The sequence below is a fragment of the Mirounga leonina genome, unplaced genomic scaffold, assembly GCF_011800145.1.
Source record: "Mirounga leonina isolate KUSES-001 unplaced genomic scaffold, KU_Mleo_1.0 Mir_173, whole genome shotgun sequence".
NCBI classification, from domain to species: domain Eukaryota; kingdom Metazoa; phylum Chordata; class Mammalia; order Carnivora; family Phocidae; genus Mirounga; species Mirounga leonina.
The window spans coordinates 94,025,606-94,033,489 of NW_023270447.1; the positions used below are offsets into that span (position 1 = coordinate 94,025,606).

A 7,884-nucleotide genomic window follows, 5' to 3' on the forward strand; every position below is an offset into this window, starting at 1 on the left:
CTCGATCCCGGGACTCCAGGATCATGACCTGAGCCGAAGGCAGTCGCCCAACCAACTGAGCCACCCAGGCGCCCCTGTTCTTGACTTCGTCGGACCGCAGGTCAGTTCGGGCTGCCCTCTGGGCCTCTGGTCTTCTCAGCCCTGCCCGCCGCCCCCGCCCCCTCTGCCAGGTGCCTCACCCCTTCCAGTCTCACTCCGCGCCCAAGGACCGCCCTCTGGGGCCTTCTTTTTTCTTCCGCATTTGTCCCTCTGCCTCTGCGCAATGCAAGTTTCCGGAGGGCAGGGCTCTCCTCTGTTATTTATGACGAACAGCGCCAGGCGTGCAAGGAGCGCCGTAAATATCTGTTGAACGCCTGTCCCGCAACCCGCGGCTCCTCTACCCTCCCGGTGACCATCTCTGAGACCCATCTGCAAGCTGCGGGGACGCACCGGAGGAGAAGAATCCGCTTCCTTTGTCCCAACAGTCGCTCAGACCCGCAGGTCCCCGGACTACAAATCCCAGAATCCGTCGCGCCTCCTGCGTCGTTCGTGTCCTTTCCGAGGTGGCGCTGAGCCTTCTGGGAGGTGTAGTCCATGCCTCTCAGTTTTTTTTTTTTTTTTTTTTTTTTAACGAAGCCTTGGGGATCCAAGTTGGGCCTCTACTTTTTGGCTGTTTGGCTTTTGCCAGCGATGTACCCGCTCTCGAAACAGATTTCCGCCTTCTTCGCCTGGTTGGGGGGCTCCCTCCCTCCTGGGGTGGGCCAGGCGCCCTTCACAGGTGCCTCGTGGGAACATTTACATTAGGTGTCCGTCACCTAAATTATGGGCTGGCGTGTCACCCATCTCTACGTGCTCACCACCCCACGGAGGGCCGCACACACCATTTCATTCATTGGTTCAACAGCATTTGACCACCAGCTGCTTAGTCAGATAACAAACACTTAACTGGATATGTGCCAAATGTGATGTAGTTTTAACTGGAAGACTCTGGTTATTGTATTTAAAAAGGCCTATAGAAGGGCAAGGGCTGAAGAGGGGGGCCCGTTAAGAAACTGTTACAAAGAGGGCGCCTGGGTGGCTCAGATGGTTAAGCGTCTGCCTTCGGCTCAGGTTATGATCCTGGAGTCCCGGGATCGAGTCCCACATCGGGCTCCCTGCTCCTTGGGAGCCTGCTTCTCCCTCTGCCTCTCTCTCTCTGTCTCTCATGAATAAATAAGTAAAATCTTAAAAAAAAAAAAAAAAAAAAGAAACTGTTACAAAGAAAACCACAGGCCCCAAGTGGTGTCACTTAGACTAAACTGGGGCTGGATACGTAATCTAATTGCAGATTCAACCTCCCCCAGAAGTGTAGTCTTAACCTGTCAGTCAGGAATTTTTCAGCCGGCACCCCGGAGTCTGCCAGGTGGGCCCTCTCCATCCTCCAAAGAAAGATGAGGTAATCTGCATGATACCTTGGCTTTTCCCCCAGGGGAAAGTGGCCTGGAACCATCTGTTGCTTTTGCTGATGAATTCCTTGGGCCACCTTCCTTCTATAAAAATCTTCCATTTTGTACACCCTCTCTATTTGCTAAATGAAATGAAGCCCCATTCATGAATCATTTAATAAAGCCAATTAGATCTTTACAATTTACTCTGTTGAATTTTTGTTATTTAACAAGACTTCTCTCTGTGTGACCTTGGGCAAGTCAGTTAACACCTCCATGACTCAGTCTCCCCATCTAAAACTGAGCATAACAATAGTATTCACCCAGGCCCCAAGTCAGTAAACCAAGACTTATTACCTAATGCAACTGCAGTTTCAAGGCCCCAGGAATGTCACCTTTAACCAGTCAACATGGTTGGTCAGCATTAGGAAACTGTCTGATAGATGCCTTCTGTTCCCCTTAGGAGTGTGACCTTGCCTAAAATGAAAGATTCTTTGCTAATAGTTTCCTTTTTCCTTCTTCCTCTCTGCCTTTAAAAACCTTTCCTATGCTTAACTCAGGGAAACTCTCCTCTGCTTGCGAGATGGGATGCTGCCTGATTTATAAATCATTTAATAAAGCCAATTAGGTCTTCAAATTTATTCAGCTGAATTTTATTTTTACAGAGTTAATGAGGGAGAATTATTAAGAGTAGTGCCCAGTAGAGAGACAGATCCATGCACAATTTAATAATTCTCATCATTAAAATCAATGCCACCAGCCAGGTGAGAGGTAAAACTGGTTTTGGCCAGGTGGTAGTGATAGAGCAGGCAGTTAGTTAGACATGAGCTAGAGGCAAAGGTGGTGATAAGTAGATGACACATTAGAAGGCTGAGGGCACAACATCCTGACTTTGTGGCTTCCAACACCCCGGGGCGGGGGGGGGGGGGGGGGGGGGGGTGTTGACAGACCAAGAGCCACAGGTGTGGAACTTGCAGTCTCCTCTTCAACCTCTGCCCCAGGGTAACCTATAGCTTCATTATAATATATTTACATTGTGGTTTCTACCTCCCCCATGGGGAAAGATGGCCCTGACAGTTCCAGCAAGAACCTTGTAGGAGTCCCTTAGATGATTGGAAACAACCTCAGTCAGAGACTGCCCTGGCTATGACCCATAACCTCTGCAAACATAAAAAGAAAAGACACCCCTAACCCCAGTGCAGTTGCCACTCTGTGCCTACCCACCCTCCCTTCTTGAGAGTGTACTGTCTTTTTTGTTTTTTTTTAAAGATTTTATTTATTTATTTGAGGCGGGGGAGGGAGGGAGGGAGAGAGAGAGAGTACAAGCAGGGGGAGTGTCAGGGAGAGGGCGAAGCAAGCTCCTGCTGAGCAGAGGGCCCTGGGATCATGACCTGAGCTGAAGGCAGATGCTTAAGTGACTGAGCTGCCCAGGCACCCCTAATTTCTCCTCTTTTTTAGTTTTCTACAGAATTGTCACAATTAACGAACATGTAACTCTTTCGTGGGGGGATCCAAGAACCAAAACCTCCATTCACACAACCCAGACTCTCCCACCGGTAACATGAGCAATGGGGCTCATGAGAAGTAGTCACGTTCTGGAGCCGGTTTCAGGTGGAGCCCACACATTGTCCTGAGAAATTGGATGAAGGGTGTGACATAAAAGTTTTGGCCTGAATAACCAGGAAGACAATGGAGTCATTTCCTGAGCGCAGGAAGCCTGGGAAAGGCTGGCTGTTAGGAAGCATCAGGAATTGAGGTTTGGGTATGTTAAGCTCAGGAAGCCTATTGGACACTCGACACAAATGTTGAGTAGGCATTTGGATATGCGACTGGAATTTGGGGAAGTCCAGGATGTAGGGACAAATCTGGGAGTCATCTGGATACAAATAGCTTTTGAAGCTACTAGGCTGAATGAGGTCACTTGGGGAGTGAGTGAGATGGAGAAGCAGCTTGAGACTGAGCCAAAGGGTGAGTCAGCAGGTAGAAGGCTCTGGCTAGGAAAGCAGCAAGGACAGGAGCCCCACCTAGGTAAGCATCTAGCTCTGCCATGTGGGAGATTTGTGGCTTCAGGCAAGTCAACTAACCTCTCTGAGCCTCAGCTTGTTCACCTAAGGAGGATATTTCCATATTTAGTTTGCAGGTCTGTAGGACGATTAAAGTAAATAATGCAGCTACAGGGCCCTGCATAAAGGCCTGGCTGCAGTAAGTGCTTGGAGCAACTGTGACCCTGGAGTGACAGATGCCTCACTCCTATCTTACCCTTTCCCCATGGATTTCTACCCAGGGGCAGACACACAAGAACTCAAGACACTCAGAGGGAGCAAACTGCAAATGTCAGGCCCCAAACATTCCTCCTCTGGTCAGCTCGCTGTCCAGGTCTTAGGCAGAGTTCAGAGCTGGCTTCCTTGTTGCATTTCCTCTGGTCAGCAACAGATGGGCCTTGGAGCAAACTGCAAGTCTGCAGGGATGGCTTAGAGCGAACATATGAGCAGGGAAGAAAGAGGCACATTCTCATCTTTAATGATACAATTTGTGTCAATTATAATTCAATGAAGCTAAAATAGATTTTCAAAAGTAAAATAAAGCGATATAATAGAACTCAGAAAAAAATTAAGGAAAGAAAGAGAAAGAAAGAGAGAAAGAGAAAGAAAGAGGCATATTCTGTGGCTCTCCTCCTGTCTTAGTCTGTTCTGGTTGCTCTAACAAATACCACAGACTGTCAGCTTATAAACAACAGAAATTTAGTGCTCACAGTTCTTGAGGCTGGAAGTCTGAGATCAGGGTGCTAGCCTCGTTGGATGAGGGCCCTGTTTCTGGTTCACAGCAAGTGGTTTCTCACTGTTGTCCTCACATGGTGGGAGGGTGAGGAAGTCTCTGGGGGGTCTTTTATAAGAGCACTAATCCCATTCACGAGGGATGGGATCCACCCTCATGACCCAGTCACCTCCAAATCCCCATCTTCTACATGATCACATTGGGATTCCAACATGTGAATTTTGGGGGGACACAAGCATTTCGATCATGGCACCCCTTGACTAGTAAAACAGGACCAAAGTGTTCTGTGGTGGGAATGAAATTCAGGGTTCTGATCTGTGAGTGGCACCTGAGGGCCAAGCTTTTCCGTAAGAGGTGGCCTAGGGTTGTGCATTGTCCAGAGCATGCTGACTGGTGACAGGCATCAACTCTGCTCTGAGGTTTCTTTTAGATAGAACTGTTGTTGATTTTGCCCTTTTGTTTACATATTATTTCACCAGGCAGACAGATTTCTATAGTTTTGATTCAATTATTGTTTTTAAACTGGCTTTACCCTGTCATGAGTATATTTCTGACCATCTCGATTTGATATTTTGTATCCTGGCCTCTCAGCTAGATTTGAGAGACTCTGTAGTTTCTTTTATTATTCAGTTTGCTAGCCACTTCAGATTTCTTGGCAAAGATGCAGGGAATGCCCTAGTCCATAACCATTCAGATCTCTCAGGATGGGTTATTGTGTGATGGCTGCACTTGGCAGTGTTTTGTCCAGTCTTGTACTCATCAGAGGGATCTTTCATAATTACATATGGCTGTCATCAAGAGAAGGTTAAATTGTGTCTGCTATTTCTCTTTTCTGAAGTGGAGAAGTCTCATGTAAACGAACCTCATTTCTGGGTGTTCAGAATAAGGGAGGCCCAAGCAGAGATAAGGAACAGAAAGAAAGCCAAGATGATTTTAGGGCTCACTATTTTATTCCCTTCTCTCAGTTGTTCCTATTTTGTCCAGTATTGTAGTTGCTTACATGGCTCAAAGAAAAGATGAATTCATGGAGGTCTTGCTTCCGTCCATGTCCCTGCACTGTTCTACCTGCCCTCCACACACAACACAGTTGATCAGTTCCTGGTGTACCCTTATTTTGGAAGCAAATGTCTACATGTACATTCTTATTCACTCCCCTGTTCTCACAGAAGGTAGCATGCTGTGTGGCCTGCTCTGTACTTTGGTTGTACCTCGGGGATCCCTTTCCCTTTCCACACAGGGACACGCCTCTTTCTTGCTATGGTGCATAGTACCGTAGTGTGTGGATGTAACTACTGTATTCGACCATTTTCCTATTGATAGGCATTTGGGTTGTTCCCAACATCTTGCCTTTACAAATAAATATTGCCTCAAGTGAAAAGCTTATGCATATGTTATTTTCACTTGTGGAGGCAAATCTTCAGGATAGATTACTAATAGTGGGATTGTCAAAGGGCAGATGTATATGTAACTTTGCTAGGTGGAGCCAGACCCTTCTTTTTGGTAACCTACTATTTTGCATTGCCAACATGCCCAGAGTGCCTGTTCTTCCACAGCATCACCCATGGAACATTTTGTCAACATTTTGGATTTTTGTCAGTTTGGTAAGTGAGAAATAAGTCATGAGAAGTCAGTGTGATACAATTTGCATTTGTCTTATTGTGAGTAAGATTGAACATCTTATTATATGTTCAAGGGCTATTTGCATTGTCTTTTCTGTGAAGAGTCTGTTCATGTCTTTTGTCTATTTTTTAAAAGATTTTATTTATTTGAGAGAGAGAGAGAGTGCACAAGCATGGGGAGCAACAGGCAGAGGGAGAAGCAGGCTACCCACTGAGTAGGGAGGCTGATGCGAAACTTGATCCCAGCACCCTGGGATCATGACCTGAGCCAAAAGCAGATGCTTAACTGACTGAGCCACCCAGGCACCCTATTTTTATGTTTTTTTTTTTAAAAGCATTTTTCTTCTTGATTTTTTTTTTTTTTTTTTTACAAATTCTTTATATTTCCTGTGTTGAGACAATATTTTTGAGAGCTGGGGCTACCTCTAGCAGAAAACCAGAGCCAGCTATTAAGCAGCCAGAATGCTACAGTAATTGAATACATGACCATGTCTCTTTTAGCACGCTCTTTGTTCTCCTCTTGTAGAAGTTGTAGACGTCTATTTAGTCTGATTATCCGTCATCTTAACGAAGCTGCATCTACAACAGTCATGTCGTCTGAAGTTCCTTCAGTTGTTGTATCTATATGTGACCCGCCATGCATGGAGTCAGCTCTAACCAGCTGTCCATTTTGGCGAACAGCATTTTCACTCAAAGAGAACTCTCTTTTTAGCCTGACAACTGCACAGATTTATTCATTTTGAGGGGTTGGAGGAAGTCTTTCTAAATCCAGAAGATCTAGTGGTCTTTCACTTAGTGTAAGTACATGAGGTGGTGTTTTTAGTGCCAGAGGTTTAAAGGGAGTTGACTGAATAAGGTCCAGATCTGCTGGTCTTGAAAATGGCATGTCTTCATTATTTCCTGCTACAACAATCCTCTCTGGAACCTGCATAATGACACTAGCATTTGGAACTCCTTCTTGGAATCCTCGTTCCAGGTCGGCGTTTGGTGGCGCTACCTTTAATTTCTCCGGGACCCTCATCTGCTGACTGATACCTTCGGTGTATTCCACTTCATACTGAATTCGACTAATCTCCGCCGTCTCAGCAGCAGTGGGAGAGGGAAATGGTGCCGCACCCACTAAATGTGTACCAGGTACGGCTATTAGGCGCTATCTGCTTCTGTGCTTCCTAGTAAACCCTTTAACTTGCTTTCATGTGCCTGTGCTGGAATCAGAGCCACTGTGTCCCCCTGTGTGTGGAATCAGAGCCACTGTGTCCCCCACTGTGTCTGCTGCAGTGTTCCCAGTGAGGGCCGCCACGCGCCGGCTCCCGGGGCATTCGGGTGGCGCTCCCAGAGGCTGCTGGCCGAGCTCTCGAAGGTGCCAGGCAAAGCACTGTCTGGAGCTGCCTGCAGCGGCTCTTCTTGATTTTCTTTTTTTAAAGATTTACTTACGAGAGAGAGAGAGAGAGAGAGAGAGAGAGAGAAACGGGTGCGCGTTGGAAGGAGGGGCAGAAGGAGAGGAAGAGAGAGTCTCAAGCAGACTCTGCATTGAGCATGGAGCCTGACAGGGGGCTCGATCTCAGGAGGTCCCTGAGATCACGACCCCAGCCGTTCAACCAGCTGCGCCGCCCAGGTACCCCTTCTTGGTTTTTAAAAACCTCTTTATATATTAGAAAGATTAGCCCTTTATTTTTGATATAAGTTGTATTTTTTTTCCCTTTGATCGTGAGACTGCCAGTTCCTTCCTGAAACCTCTTCTGCCCTTGGCCTTCAGTTTACTCTCTGGCTGCTCTCCTCAGAGGCCTTTGTCCCCTGCCTGTCAGTCATGTTTGTGTCTTGCAGTAGGTGCCCTCCTGTCTTCTTATACCCTCTCTCTGGATGGCCTTGGTCATAACTGAGGCCTCAGTGGGCATCTCTGTGCTGTCTCTGTGCACCTCCAGCTGGGACTCTCCTTGGAGATCCCAGCCGCCTGCCCCATCATTAATAGATCCTGCACTCAGATATCATCTCAGGCTGTGTGGTTCCCAGACTGGACTCAGTAACACACTTTCTCTTGTGACCCTTCTCCTGGGAGTGGCAGAAATCTCTCTCAACCACATCTCTGA

The 7,884-nt window shown here is 47.0% G+C and overlaps 1 pseudogene; it reads right to left on the reverse strand.

Annotated features, from left to right (window-relative positions):
* Positions 1 to 6,164: 6,164 nt before the first annotated feature.
* LOC118019668 lies at positions 6,165 to 6,916 on the reverse strand (annotated as a pseudogene).
* Between the last annotated feature and the right edge of the window lie 968 nt (positions 6,917 to 7,884).